Source organism: Myotis nattereri, assembly GCF_964212035.1.
Source record: "Myotis nattereri genome assembly, chromosome: 5".
In the NCBI taxonomy this organism is placed as follows: Eukaryota; Metazoa; Chordata; class Mammalia; order Chiroptera; family Vespertilionidae; genus Myotis; species Myotis nattereri.
The window spans coordinates 59,916,594-59,930,560 of record NC_138080.1 but is presented as its reverse complement, the minus strand read 5'-3'; the positions used below and the strand labels follow the sequence as shown (position 1 = coordinate 59,930,560).

General features: G+C 38.3%; 1 protein-coding gene across 1 annotated transcript in view; it reads right to left on the bottom strand.

The window, feature by feature from the left end:
• INPP4B (inositol polyphosphate-4-phosphatase type II B) overlaps nucleotides 1-13,967 on the bottom strand; it is a 563,351-nt gene that overhangs the window by 452,588 nt on the left and 96,796 nt on the right. The gene's annotated exons all lie outside the window — the stretch shown is intronic.

The following is a 13,967-nucleotide window of genomic DNA, read 5'->3' as shown; positions in this document are numbered from 1 at the left end:
TCTTTTCCATCCTTCCTTAAAACCATTCCAATCAAACTTTTGTTTTCATTATTCTATCAAAACTTCCGTTGTCATGTCACCAATGACATGCTGTTGCATAATCAATGGCCAGGCAACCATGATCTAATACAGTGATTTTCAACATTATTCATCTCATGGACACATAAACCAATTACTGAAATTATGCAGCATGTCAAAAAATACATTTTTGCCGAAATGACAAAAAGTAGGTATAATTTTGATTCACTCACATTGACGGCTATTATTGTGTTGGTTGTTGTCATTTTTTAATTTGACAATCTAAGGGAAAAGAGGTCAGTGTCCATGACTAAATGGTCAGGTATTGAATGTTTTAAAAATTATTGTGGCACACGGGTTGAAAATCGCTGATCTAATAGCCAAACAATTGGCAAAGTCTCCAGCAACTGAATAGTGATATCAGCATCTCTAGTTCAGATAGTAAGCAAAGGTCAGAAGGTGTCTTTAGTCTATGGTCATGGTGAAGCCACATAGTAACTTCTAAAGCCACAAAAGGCCAGGGGCAGAAGGTGTAGAGTAGACATTAGGCTCAATAAATGAAGAATCTGGTTTCAGTCCATGGGTATTTGTATATACTTTTTGCTACTTAAAATGCAGATACTGAATGCTGAGCTGCCATTTTTAACTTAAAAATGCACTAGATGAAGAAACTGCATGATCTGTCTTTCCCATAAAAACACAACTGAGTGGAATATGGTTTTAATAATTCTTCTCTGTGCTATGCCTGGTATTCCTTCAACTCAATCCATTTGGAACCAGATCTTCAAAAATGGGAGCAGTCAGTCAGATTTCTATAGAACTGTATTTCTGTATTCTTTTCCATTGTGGGATAGAGAATTTCTTTTCTTCTAAATATACGTTCTGAATTCTATTATCACCTATCATTGCTTTTTTTAAAAAAAAAAAAAAAAAGAGCATTCTTGTTAAGGAAAAATCTAACTGTTGTGTATTTATCCTATTAATCGTTTTCGTACTAGGCCAGTCCCATGGAACTAATATCTTTAATTCTTGCAGTAGGTGCTTTTCCTACCTCAGATTATAATCTGTTCTTAGAATCAGGTCACATGACCTTTCTCTGAAATTACGTGTGGTTTTGTGGTTAAGAACCAGTGAAATGTCTTGAATTTATATTTTTATGCCTCTTTTCAATATAAAAACTATCTGGGCCAAGAATACTTAGTTAACATTGTACCCAAAATATTGCAAAGTGTTGAAACACAGATGTTTTACACATTTGTTATCTCAGAAAATGTGAAGATCACATTTCAGTCAGAGTTATGAATTGAAAACACAGAAATTGGCTCCGGCTTCCTTAAATCATAAGGGAATTTACTGGGAAGATGTCAAGGTTGATGAGCGGCTAGAGGGCCAGTCTCAGAAAACTGGTGGGAAGAAGGGAGCCCCAAGAAGGCAATCAGAATCACAGAAAAAGTCACAAAGAGAGAACAATGTGGTCTGTTGTTGGTTCTACCTGGGCAGATGATAGCCAAGGTGGGTCACAGTTACCTACCTCCTGACTCCTGTAAGACAAGGGGAGAAGAAACCATACTCATTACATTACCACAGTGGTTAGTGGTCACCCCCTTCCACCCAGGGTCTGTACTGTGAAAGGTGACCTAAAAGGGTACAGTATAGCCAAAAAATCATGAAGGTCAACCACAGGCCACCCCTGAAGAAATGCCACAGAGATTCAATAGCAGTCACAGCCACTTAGGTGCAATTAGGCTGAAAAGATCATCAGAAACACCCTGAAAATGAAAAAAAAAAAAAATGGGAACAAGAATCATTGAATAGCCAGGAAAAAAGGTGAGACTCCAGGAAAGGAAAAGGGCTCTGCCTTCTAAGTCACTAAATATATACTGATGTATATGAAATCTCGGACCTTGTTTTGAACAAAAGGAGGGTGCGTCAGAAGGAGTGACTGATAGAGGAAGCTATGCTTCACACTGCAAAGGCCCTAAGTCCTCAACAGCAACACAGGATGCAACATGGTGGCAAGATAAGGAGGCCCGAATGGACACGGAAACTCAGATGAAGCAAACTTAAAAACAAATGAACCAAGGTATTATGAGTGAGGCGTACAAGTACAAGAGTGGGGGTAAGCAATGAACACACCTTGAGAGGGCTAATTTTCAGCAATATATTAGTGTAAGTCTTCTGCCATAAGGATGTGAGAATGTACTTTTTAAAAAGCTCTGAGAGAGAGAGAGAGAGAGAGAGAGAGAGAGAGAGAGAGAGAGAGAAGAAGAAGAAGAAGAAGAAGAAGAAGAAGAAGAAGAAGAAGAAGAAGAAGGAGAAGGAGGAGGAGGAGGAGGAGGAGGAGGAGGAGGAGGAGGAGGAGGAGGAGGAGGAAGGGAGGAAGGGAGGAAGGGAGGGAGGGAGGGAGGGAGGGAGGGAGGGAGGGAGGAAGGAAGGAAGGAAGGAAGGAAGGAAGGAAGGAAGGAAGGAAGGTAAAATGATGTATGAATTACATGTAATTTGATAAAACTATCCCTTGGGATGTCTGTTTCATTTAATCCTACATAAAGGCTGTTGTCTGAGCTGTGAATACTCACCATACCTTGGAATACCCAGAGCATACGCCATTGTAATTATTATATTGTCTGTCTCCCCTTTTGGGTTTTAAGCTCTATGAGAGAGGGGGGCATATGTATCCAAATATATTTTGTTTGTCTTTGTAAATCCAGAAACTAATAGACTTTTTGACTCAGGGTAGGCACTTAACAATTCTGAGAGATTGTATCAGTGCATGAATAATAACTTCAGTTGCTAAAAGGCCTTACACACAGGAAAGAGAAGACCTGCTCTGCTCCCCATCTATTCAGGTCAGGAGTATGTGTTTGTTTATAAATATGTGTCATGTTTTATTGACATGAATCAATACCCAGAGCTCAGTCACCAGCGCTGGTAACCAGACCCTAAGAATCACTAATTCACTGAGCTGCAATCACCCTTGGCTGAGGCTAAATAAATAAGCCTAACCATGATTCCCTATTTCAAAGACAAATCCCATAGATTGAAGTTTAAAGCAGAAATTTCACTACACATAGGCCCACAGGAGCCAGATAGCATCATCTATGAGGGTCATGTGCAAATGGGTATTGTGGTAAAAATGGGGACTGAAATGCAAGAACAATGCAGGCCTTTTTCTTTTTCTTTAATATATTTTACTGATTTGAGAGGAAGGGAGAGGGTGAGAGAGATAGAAACATCAATGATGAGAGAGAATCATTGATCAGCTACCTCCTGCATGCCCTCTACTGGGGATGGAGCCCACAACCCGGGCAAGTACCCCTGACCAGAATGGAACCTGGGACCCTTCAGTCCACAGGCCAATGCTCTATCCACTGAGCCAAACCAACTACAGCTATGCAGGTCTCTTCTAAAGGGAGCAGACACTGCTCGGCTCCAGTGAATTATTCCCAGATCTTCTGACTGGATTTTTCAACCTTAAATTCTAAAATTTGCTCATGAAACTATGCATTTTTCAAATCTGACTTATTAGAACAATAGAGAACAAAACAAATCTCTGGGCCATATCCAACTGTTGGGAATTATCAATTCATGATCGTGGCTTTAAGCCAATGAAGCAGAAGACAGACTTTGAGACTGCTGATTGACACATTCTATTCTGCCAGATCCATCAATGCCCTTCCCTTGGATCAGCTCCTCCTACTCAATGACAACTCCAAACCTTCAATGCTATCAAGCACCAGCTTGCATTGCTTTTGGTTTCTTCAGCTCACCCACTGCCGGAAGCCAATTCCAGCATGTCATAATTGCAAGAGTTTCATCAAAAGGTTGATGGAGCTTGGGGACTCAACAAGGGCTGAGTCACATATGTAGTCACCTGTTGGAAATGGCTGAAGACATTTCCCCAAACCTGAAAAGGGATGATTGCTGGCTGCCAGACAGCTCAGAGCATCTTAATCTATATGTTATTGCCTCCTACTGGCCAAACACCTGAACAGCCAAGGCTAATTTCCCCGATTCTGACAATGCCTCTGTATAAGAAACCCTGACCCTTTGAAGTGTATATCTCTGCCTTGCCTCAGGACAATTTGTGTTAATAAAAAGCATGGTGTCCTGAGACCAGGAGATCTTAGTTTCTCTTAAACTAGGCTCTTCTGACCCCCAATGCCTTTCAAAATTATCTTTCGTCTCTGGACTATTTATGCTACATCTCTGGACTATTTAAACTACGCACAGCCTTCTCCAGATTACCTGAAACCTTCTTAATGCAGGAACAAGAAGCCCGGCAACCCCCCTCTGGCACTTTCCTCACAGAATGACACTAATTCCTACGTAGTTACTTTTAATGGGAATGGACCCTGCTTGAAACATTTAAGTGTTTGCTTTCCCTTTTGATCAACTAAATTCCATGAACTCCATCATAAAAAACTGGAATGGAGCATAGGGTGCTTTTTATTTCAGTTTTGTGTGATTGACTACATATGAGATAAAACTGATGAAAAACTTGTTGGTCATTGATATTATTTCCCCGCTTTTATTTGTGTGGTTTTTTTCCTTTTATAGCTTGCAAGCTCAGTTGTTACAAGGAAAATCAATAAACAAGTTTTCAAGGAAACTTATACCCAGAGAGAAAAAAGGCCCTTTTGCCATGGAGTTATTCTTTTCCTTTTTTAAGGCTGTAATATCCACTCCACAGCCAGAGTTCACTTGCAAGTCAGCAGAAACCCTGCATGCTTGTGAGAACTCTGCTGGGAGAACAGGGCCCCCAAGTATTTTCAGAGGGATATCTTTTGTGAGTAGGACAGCTTCTGTGAATTGAATTGTTCGGAATGTCAGGCAAGATTGAAGAAAGCAAACTAATGTGGACAAGAAAATAAACCATTATCCGCATGTTCAGGGGCTAGAAAAAGAACATAGGGGCCTAGGAAATCAACTTCACTATAGGCCAGTTAAAGGGTGCAGGTCCTCTCGAGAAGCAGGTGACTTCAACTCACTGCATTTCAGTTTTCTCACATGTGAAATGGAGATTCTGACAGACTGGAATGAAAAAATGATTCCAGTTCTCCCTGCTCCTGGCTCCAACCAATTGCAATGTGATTTTGCAACTTTTTTTGCACCATGATGGAGTCTATTGCCCCATCCCTCAATTCCAGTCTTGCTTTGGTCAATAGAATGTGATAGAAGTGATTTGATGCCAGTTCTAAGTCCAAGCCTCAAGAAAGCTTAAGCATCTCTGCTCTTTTTCTCTCAGAACTCTGATACCACCAAAAGGACAAGCTCAGTTTAGACTGTCGGGGGAAGAGAGATCCTGTAAAACAAAGCCAAGTCAGCCCATTTGTCCCAGCCAAAGTCATGGACACAGGAGAGCTAAGACAAGATCAGCAAAGTCAACCCATAGCTAACTTTCCAGCTGGCTGCAGATACAGAGCAAACCCAGTTAAGATCAGTGTAAACTACACAATTTGCAGATTTGTGCCAATGCGTTTTGCTCATTGGGTGTTTAAATGTAACAAAACAAAAACAGAGATAACAGTGGGACCTAATTCTTAGTACTATGGTTAGAACAGTGCTGGCATCAAATAAGTAATTGATCAATATTTGCTACTATTCTGGTCCATAATTTGTCAATTCCACATAGAATGAGATTGGGGTAACTTCTTAAAGAATAAAATGTTTCCCAAACTGAACTCCGAAAACAAAGAAAATTAAACCTGAGATGTCTACCACAAGGTTTGTGAGATCTAATAATGACAGAATATTGACCTATTAAATTTATAGTAATTTTAATAAATTTATAAGAAAGAGCAAGCATCCTATATAATAACACCATAATATGCTAATTAGACCAGATAGCCGAATGAAGTTCCGGATGTCCTTCCGGTCAAAGCCGGGGTTGCGAGGAAAGTCCGGGTCCCAGGTCCCTGCCAGCGGCCAAAGGGAAGCCAGCCTGGGTCCCAGGTGCCTGCCAGAGGGAAGCCTGGGTCCCGGATGCCAGATAGAAGCTGGTGCCGGCATCCGGGGGAAAGAAGGCCTACTCTCGCATGAATTTCGTGCATAGTGCCTCTTGCATTTTCATAATGAGAAAGAAGTAACATGTCAATGCAGTAAAAGTAATCGAAATTCAAAGCCCTTCACACTTCCTGTATAAATATCTAATATCAGATCTTTGCCCAGCTATCATGTCACCAATTAGATCAAACATCAAACCTCTCCCTTGCAAAATGGACAGTAACACTTTTATTACCTGATTAATTGACCGGGTAGTTTTGGAAAATGCTGAATTTTATATCTTCCTTCTGTAGTTTTATGATGCTCATTTGAATACAAGTCTCTGAAAATCCTGCTATAAAGAAACCTCTTTAACTTTGTTTAACCCAGCATTTCTTAAAATTAGTGAGCCATGAAACCTTTTATCCTTTTGTCTATTTCTATGTAAAACTCATTGAGTTCAGTAGCACTAGGTTCCAGTGAGCACACTTGTGAAGAGACATTCGGGATGCAGCAGCAAAAAGTGGTCTTTCAACATCAGGCTGGGCGTCTGAATTCCTGGAAGAGCCCAGAGGGAACCCGGCCTTCTCTATGTTAACTTAATTGTATCAATGCACAGATAAATGAGCATGTTGAGGAGGAACTCACTGGTGCATATGGAAGTGGGAGTCAGTTTCTCAATGTGGAGCTAAAACAGTTTGCTTGAAATTGGCACCATCTCTAATACAAAATACTTCAGGAACATCTGTGGCATTTAACTATTTGTAAATGATAAGGAAAGTGACAAACTGAAGACAGATTTCTCGGTCCCATCCCAGCCCAACCCTCTAAGGGGGTTAAGTACTGGAAGCATAGGGTTACAGAGCACACAGCTGTGTGCTCCCACACCAGGTTCAATGTTGGGACTGCCTTAACTGAACATCTGGCTAACGATGGGCCTTCCATTTATGAGCAGCACTTACCCACAGCATCTGCTCCCCAAGAGGAGATTACATGGGTCAAAAAACTGCAGCATGCTTCCAATGTTTGCCTCATCACCTACAAACGTAACTCAGCAACTGTCATGAGGAAAATCTTGGTAAGTTATTTTTAGTAGTAGTTCTAAAATAGCAATACAAACAAAAAATGATGATCTTATGAACTTAAGCCAATAATTCTTGACTACAACTTCAGTATGAATGAAATTATTTCTTTAGCTTATGTCCTAGCCCACCTTCCACTTACTGCAGCAACTAAAACATTTTTTTTAACCTTAAAAGTGATAAGGGTATAACATTTACATTAGTATTTTTCCTTGGGAGAACTGTTTCAGTAAAGAACATGTTTTCATAATTCTCTTTCTTAGCTTTTCCTAATATATTTTTAAAACGCATTGAAATCAGAATTTTTCCAAGGGGGAAAAATGGGAATAAGTCAACATTTTTTAATTTTATTTTAAAACTAGAGGCCTGGTGCATGAATTTGTGCATGGGTGGGGTCTCTCAGCCTGGCAGGTGATCGAGGCCTATTAGGGGGATAGCTGGCCAGGGGGAGGGACCCTGGGAGGTTGGTCAGCTGGCCCCCTAATTAGGGCCCCAGGGGGAGGGGCCACAGGAGGTTGGCTGTGGGAGTGCACTGACCACTAGGGGGCAGCTCTTACATTGATTGTCTGGCCCCTGATGGTCAGTACACATCATAGCAACTGGTCAATCAGTTGTTCGGTTGTAACAGTCACGTAGGCTTTTATATATATAGATATGCTTGGTACTTGGTCAAATCATAGCCAATCACCTAAGATTGAATTCTATCTGATGATTAAAATCTAACAGATTAGTCTGAATCTTCCTGCTAATGTGAATCTGATTTGACTGGATATTAATGACATTATTTAAAAATAACATTACTAGTGTCTAATAAACATTGGCCAATACTATAATTTTCTTATTGATTTCTGGGGGGGGGGGGGGGGAGGGAATGAGATGCTTTTTTACCTGGTGCTTTAAGGATTAAACAATTGTGTGTATTATAATTCATGCGAAAATATCTTTTTTTTTCTTCAGTTTCTAGATTGTTTTCTTTATCAACTGGTGAGCAAATACCCATTACACTCTTTGGCATATTTCAAAATGTTCTGAGTATTTTGAAACAACAGAGCACAGATCCAGGAAAGTTTAGACAGTTCTAAGTAAACAGTGTACAGATATGGATGCTGAAAAATTTATACCACATAGTCTTCTGATAGGCCGAAGCACTGAAAATGCTTCTTCTACAAAAACAGAACGAAACAAACCCAAAGCACAAATACTCCTGCAATCATGGCATAAATTAATCATAAAGTATTGAAACAGAAGTTTAGAGCTTTGGCAACAGATATAATTTCTAACAAAGTACTCATCCTCACACATGGTTCTTCATGCCATCTCATTGGTGAACAGAATACTAGAAGGAGAAGTAATTGTTCATGTAAACAAAAACCCCAGTTTAAAAAAACAATTTCAAAATATTTTATGATGCTTATCATCCTCCTCATATTTCAAGAAATACTTCTTATACTTTTAAAATAAGTACTTACTATTCTCAGACAGTGTTCTAATAAAGTAGCAATTGTTTTTTGTTTTTACCAATGAAGGCCACAGAAACCCTGGGAGGTTGCTGCTGACATCTAGTGGTATAATTTTAAAAATACCAAATGCATTAAAAATACAGGTACCTAGAGACAGAAAGGAACAAACATACGTATATATGCACTTTCAAAGTGCAATGGACATCCCACATTACCAATTATTTGCCTCTGCCCACACCAGTCTGCCTGTAATGACTTGCTTCCCTTTCCAAAGTACTTTGAGTACCGCAAAACCGAAGAAATAGAAACTAACACGAGGGCTAAAGCATTAAAGGAACCAATTCCCTCAAAATCCTTAGTCCTCTACTGGGAATTACCAGTTCCCTGAGAGCCCCAACTCCCAAAGGCCCTGTCTCAATCCCAATGGTCCTAATTTCATCTCAACTTCCCAAATAATCCTAGTCCTTTCCCAACCTCCATACCTCGAGTGTAGACACTTCCAGGGCCCCAGCCTAAAGAGACTCTACTGTGGAGCTGGGAAGATGTTATTTCAGACTTCATATCCACAAGCATCCACACACATCCAAAATGGCCACAAAATTCCTAGGCATGAAATTCAACCACTATTGAAAACTTAAAAATAGCTATCATGGACTGCTTTAATGACTTCCAACCATCCACATGAATGATGATATACAGAAGAACATGGAAGAAATTGACATTGATGTGAAAAATGATAGGAACAAGGAGATAGCTTCTACAAGCATGTGAAAGGACTTTTTTATCCAATGATATGTTTTTATTGATTTGAGAGAGAGGAAAGAAAAGAGAGAAAAACATTGACCAGTTGACCAAGGATCAAACCTGCAACCTAGGTATGTGCCCTGACCGGGAATCAAAGCTCCAACTTTTTGGTGTATGGGGCAACGCTCCAACCAACTAATAAGCCATGCCAGCCAGGGCTAAAAGGATATATTTTGTACCCTCTGTATGCCTTTATGTATGGTGTACGTGTGTGTGTGTGTGTGTGTGTGTGTGTATTCTGTGCATGCGCGCACAGAATAAGAGACTCTCAAATTCTGCATGTACTTCCACTCTAGCTAGAACACTTGTGAAGGTAGTAGGTAAACAATGAACTGATAGATGAATGAATAAATGGATGAGGTAGCAAATTACAATACACTTTTTCTACTGATCCTGATGTTAGATAAGCAATATCCTCAAAAGGCAGTGCTGGCTTTCGGCAAAAGTGCCTTTGTTGTGTAGCTCAAGTTAGATGTTTCTCCAGTGACATGTGCAAAGTGGCACAAAACCAATGGGGAATACAATTAGGCAATCTCTCTTTGGTGAAGAGAGTGTGTTTCAATAGTTGAAAATTATTTGCTTTATATATTAGTATATTTGAATATTGATTTTATTCTCATTGAAAGAGGATAAAGGGAAAGTAGATTCTCAAGGTATTCCTAATTACAAAGCATAGCTAAATTATAACTCTCATAGTAAGGAATGTTTTAGCCTTTTAAATATTCCTTCAATGGAAATCCTCGAGATGGAAGGAGCTCATTCATTTCAATTTATCTACTTCACTTACAAGTGGGGGTAACAGTGGTGACAGATGGATCTACTTTAATCATGTTGAAGGGGACAAAAATCTCATATCTGCATGTGTACTTTTACATATAATAAAAAACTGTGTGTATATATATACATATACACACACACATACATGCACACATGAGAACCATTACATAGCATTATATGCAAATCAGCGTGACAGATACTAGGAAACCATACCAAGTGAATATAGATTAAGAGAGAGAAATTGATGTTGTATAATGAGGGATTCAAAAGATTCTGTAAAGAGAAGTTTTCTGGTTATATGTAGACTTTGGAATATAGGGGAAATAAGATCGGGTATTCAGAGTGGAGTTTTCAGCATAAGAAAAAGACAAAAATATTTAGGGTCTGTTATGGAATAGGAGATTAAAAAAATAGGGTAAGTAACACAGGTTGAGAATCGGTGGAAAAACTTAAATATTAGCAGGAGTTGATCATAGACAGTGCTATAACTTATAGTCTTGGGAGTGTTTTTTAAGTTTTAAGAAAATGAAGTATCCCACAGAATCTAATACTCAGAAGAGTAAAGGCTGATGAGTACTTTTGCAAATAACAAAAATCATGAGAACCAAAAAGGCAAATTCATAAAAATTATCATAATAACTCTCATGTAAATTCCTCTTTAAAAATTACTTTTTAATCACATCTCCATGAAAATGTTCCAATGTTTTATTTCCTGATTTTCAGTTTAAATTCTCTTTGGGAGCATGTTTGGCCTGATGTTGTAGCCATATTTCTGCAAAGTACTGTATATGTCGTACATGTAATCTAATTCAGACAATGTGACAATTACATCACTATTTTTATCGCGTGCCATAGAAATGCTTCTAATGCTCATTTAAATTCATGGTCATTAACTTATTAATCAACCTGCAAGTTTTGAGGCTTTACTTTCATTATTATGTTGCAGTATGTATGTAATAAATAATATACAATATAATTTGTGGTAAGCTCTTAAAATATCAGAAGATTTTGATCCTTTTAAGTCTCAACTAAATCTCAACAAGCATTATTACCACAATATTTTCTACAGCCAGTAATAATAAACACGATGAAACAAATCTCTAAACAAATCTCTTGTATCTTTATAACTTAGTTTTAGTGCTCTTGAACATAAATAACCCTATACACTAGCCTTATGACAGTTTGTTTCCAATTCTCAAAATTGCGTTTATGTTAAACTTAGATTTCAACCTAAAGTACATTAAAAAATTACTGCATCCTTAATATAAATTGAGGATTGATATTACAATTATAATTTCCTACAGAAAAATTCAGATATATTTAAGAATAAAATTTAACATTCCTGCATAATAAAAATAAATTTCAGGCATGACATTTTCTTAATTGAAATTCAATTTATTTTCAGTACATATAAACCTATATAAAAATGAAACAGAATAATAGTGTCTATTTTTTTTTACATAACCTCACTAGATATATAGAAGGATATTCAGTCCTGACTAGTTAAAGTGCCTCTCTCTGGATGACAAAATTAAGAATATTGTCACTAGATTACATAAATAACTTCACATAATAATATATAACATGAAGAGCTATTTATATGCCCCTTTTAAAATGGTTGAATGTAGAACTTTCAGGTATCCTTATACCCAAAAGTGCTTGCTAATCCAATAGGTTGCTCTCTGAGCTCTATTGCCAGAGTTAATCCTACACAATCGGAGTGGGTTAGTCCTCGTGTGCAACTGAGAAAACTGACCAGTCCCATTCATCTAAAAATAGCACCATCACTAATGCATCTGAATAGTCTTTTATTTAAACACTAGAGGCCTGGTGCATGAAATTCTTGTACTGGTATGGGGGAGGCGGGAGTCCCTCAGCCAAGCCTGAGACCCATCACTCCTTACCGCCTACCTGCTTGCTACTCCTTACCACTCAGCTCACTGCTCCTTAGCACTGCCACAGAGGCAGGAGAGGCCACCACTGCTGCGCTCACCAGCCATGAGCCCGGCTTCTGGCTGAGTGGTGCTCCCCCTGTGGGAGCGCACTGACCACCAGGGGGCAGCTCCTGCATTGAGCGTCTGCCCCCTGGTGGTAAGTGCACATCATAGCGACCAGTCGTTCTGGTCGTTCCGCCATAACGGTTGCTTAGGCTTTTATTATATAGAATGAAACATAAATATTCCATCTAAGATATTAGAGACACGGCATCAGCTCATTAGCATTCATTGTCTAACAGAAACTGTTTATAAGATTGCAAACACCCCTATTTCATGGAATCCAAATGACCAGTTTAGAGAGATGATAACATAAACACCATTTCTCCCATCCCAGGTCACTCCTCCACACTCTACTCCCAGCATTTGCACAAACACACATGTCCTAGAACATCGTCCCTTCGGGAGTTCTATCAGACCAAAAGCACTTGGATTCTGGCAAAATACAGAACTGTTCCTTTATTCTCATGATGGGAGGAAACACATTTTATACTCTGGGTACACAATGCTAGAAATCCTACTCATTTAATGGAAATTTCCCCTTCCCACCCAACTTTCCCTTTCCTACATTCAATTCAAAGTGTTTTCGTGTCTTAAACAAACAAAAGACTAATAAAACAACAGGTGCATATGTACATTTGTATGCACATGAACATGAACATATACATGAACATGTACATACCTCTGAAAAAATAATTTCACAGGAATGAATCCTGGATAGTCTGTGCTCCTTTTATCCTAATGGGCATGGATCCTTGACCCTCCCCACTGGCTTCAACTCATTCCATGTCTTTCTTTCTCTTACTGTGTCATCACCCATCAATTCCCCCTCAACAAGCACTTTTCTATTACTTATCTCCTATGTCTACATCACATAGCTCAGTGTCAACATCTTCCACATACAGTCTAGGTATCAGTGCTCATTGCAATGTCTCTCTGTGGGGAGTCACAGTTAATAGTGCTATGCAAAATGCAGCTCTCCATTGATGTCACTAACTATTTAAGAATATTTTATAGATTCCATTAAAATTTTAGTATAGCTAAAACTTGAATAGAGTGCCTACAATTCCAAACCGCCTTTAGGAGAGAGAAGCTGCTTCCTTAAGGAATTTACATCTCCTTTGAAGTATCAACTGAAATCAGAAATAAGTATATAAACACCCAATTTGTAATTCAACCTAACAATTTATTTTTGCTCAACTGCAAATTCAAGGTCAGAAACCAGTTTTCTGCTGATGTCCATTAAATTTAAACGCTACCTTTGTTTCAACACTCATTTGTTTCAGGAATTTGACAATTTGTCAAAAGTAAAACCCAATCAGTTTCAATTAGACCCAAATAGTCTAATATACATTTCAATAAATCTCTTATGTATATACATACGGTAACATCCTACCTTCATAGCTCTATAAATAGATAACATTCATTGAATATATGGGTATAATGCCCATCACAGTTTTAACCTTTTAGAAACCTTACTGAAAAAAAAATGCTTTTAGATAGTACATTTATTCATAAAATATGCACATGTATATCTGTTGCTTACATTTTATTTACCCATATATATCATTAGGATATTTGTATAAGTGTTCATATTTTTAAGCCAACATATGTAAATAAATCACATAGCAATTTCAAAATTTAGCAACTATATATGCAACTGTTAAGCATAATCAGGCATGCTATTCAACAACTGTATGATATAATTCAGTCTTTCCAAAGAAAATATGATTTGTATGATGGTGTCTTCATAAAACTCAAGAGTTTGAGAGGAATTTGAGCTGAAATTTTTTGCATATTCAAAAAGTAATATGTAAAACCATCTGACTAATGCTTGAATAAAAGGAAAT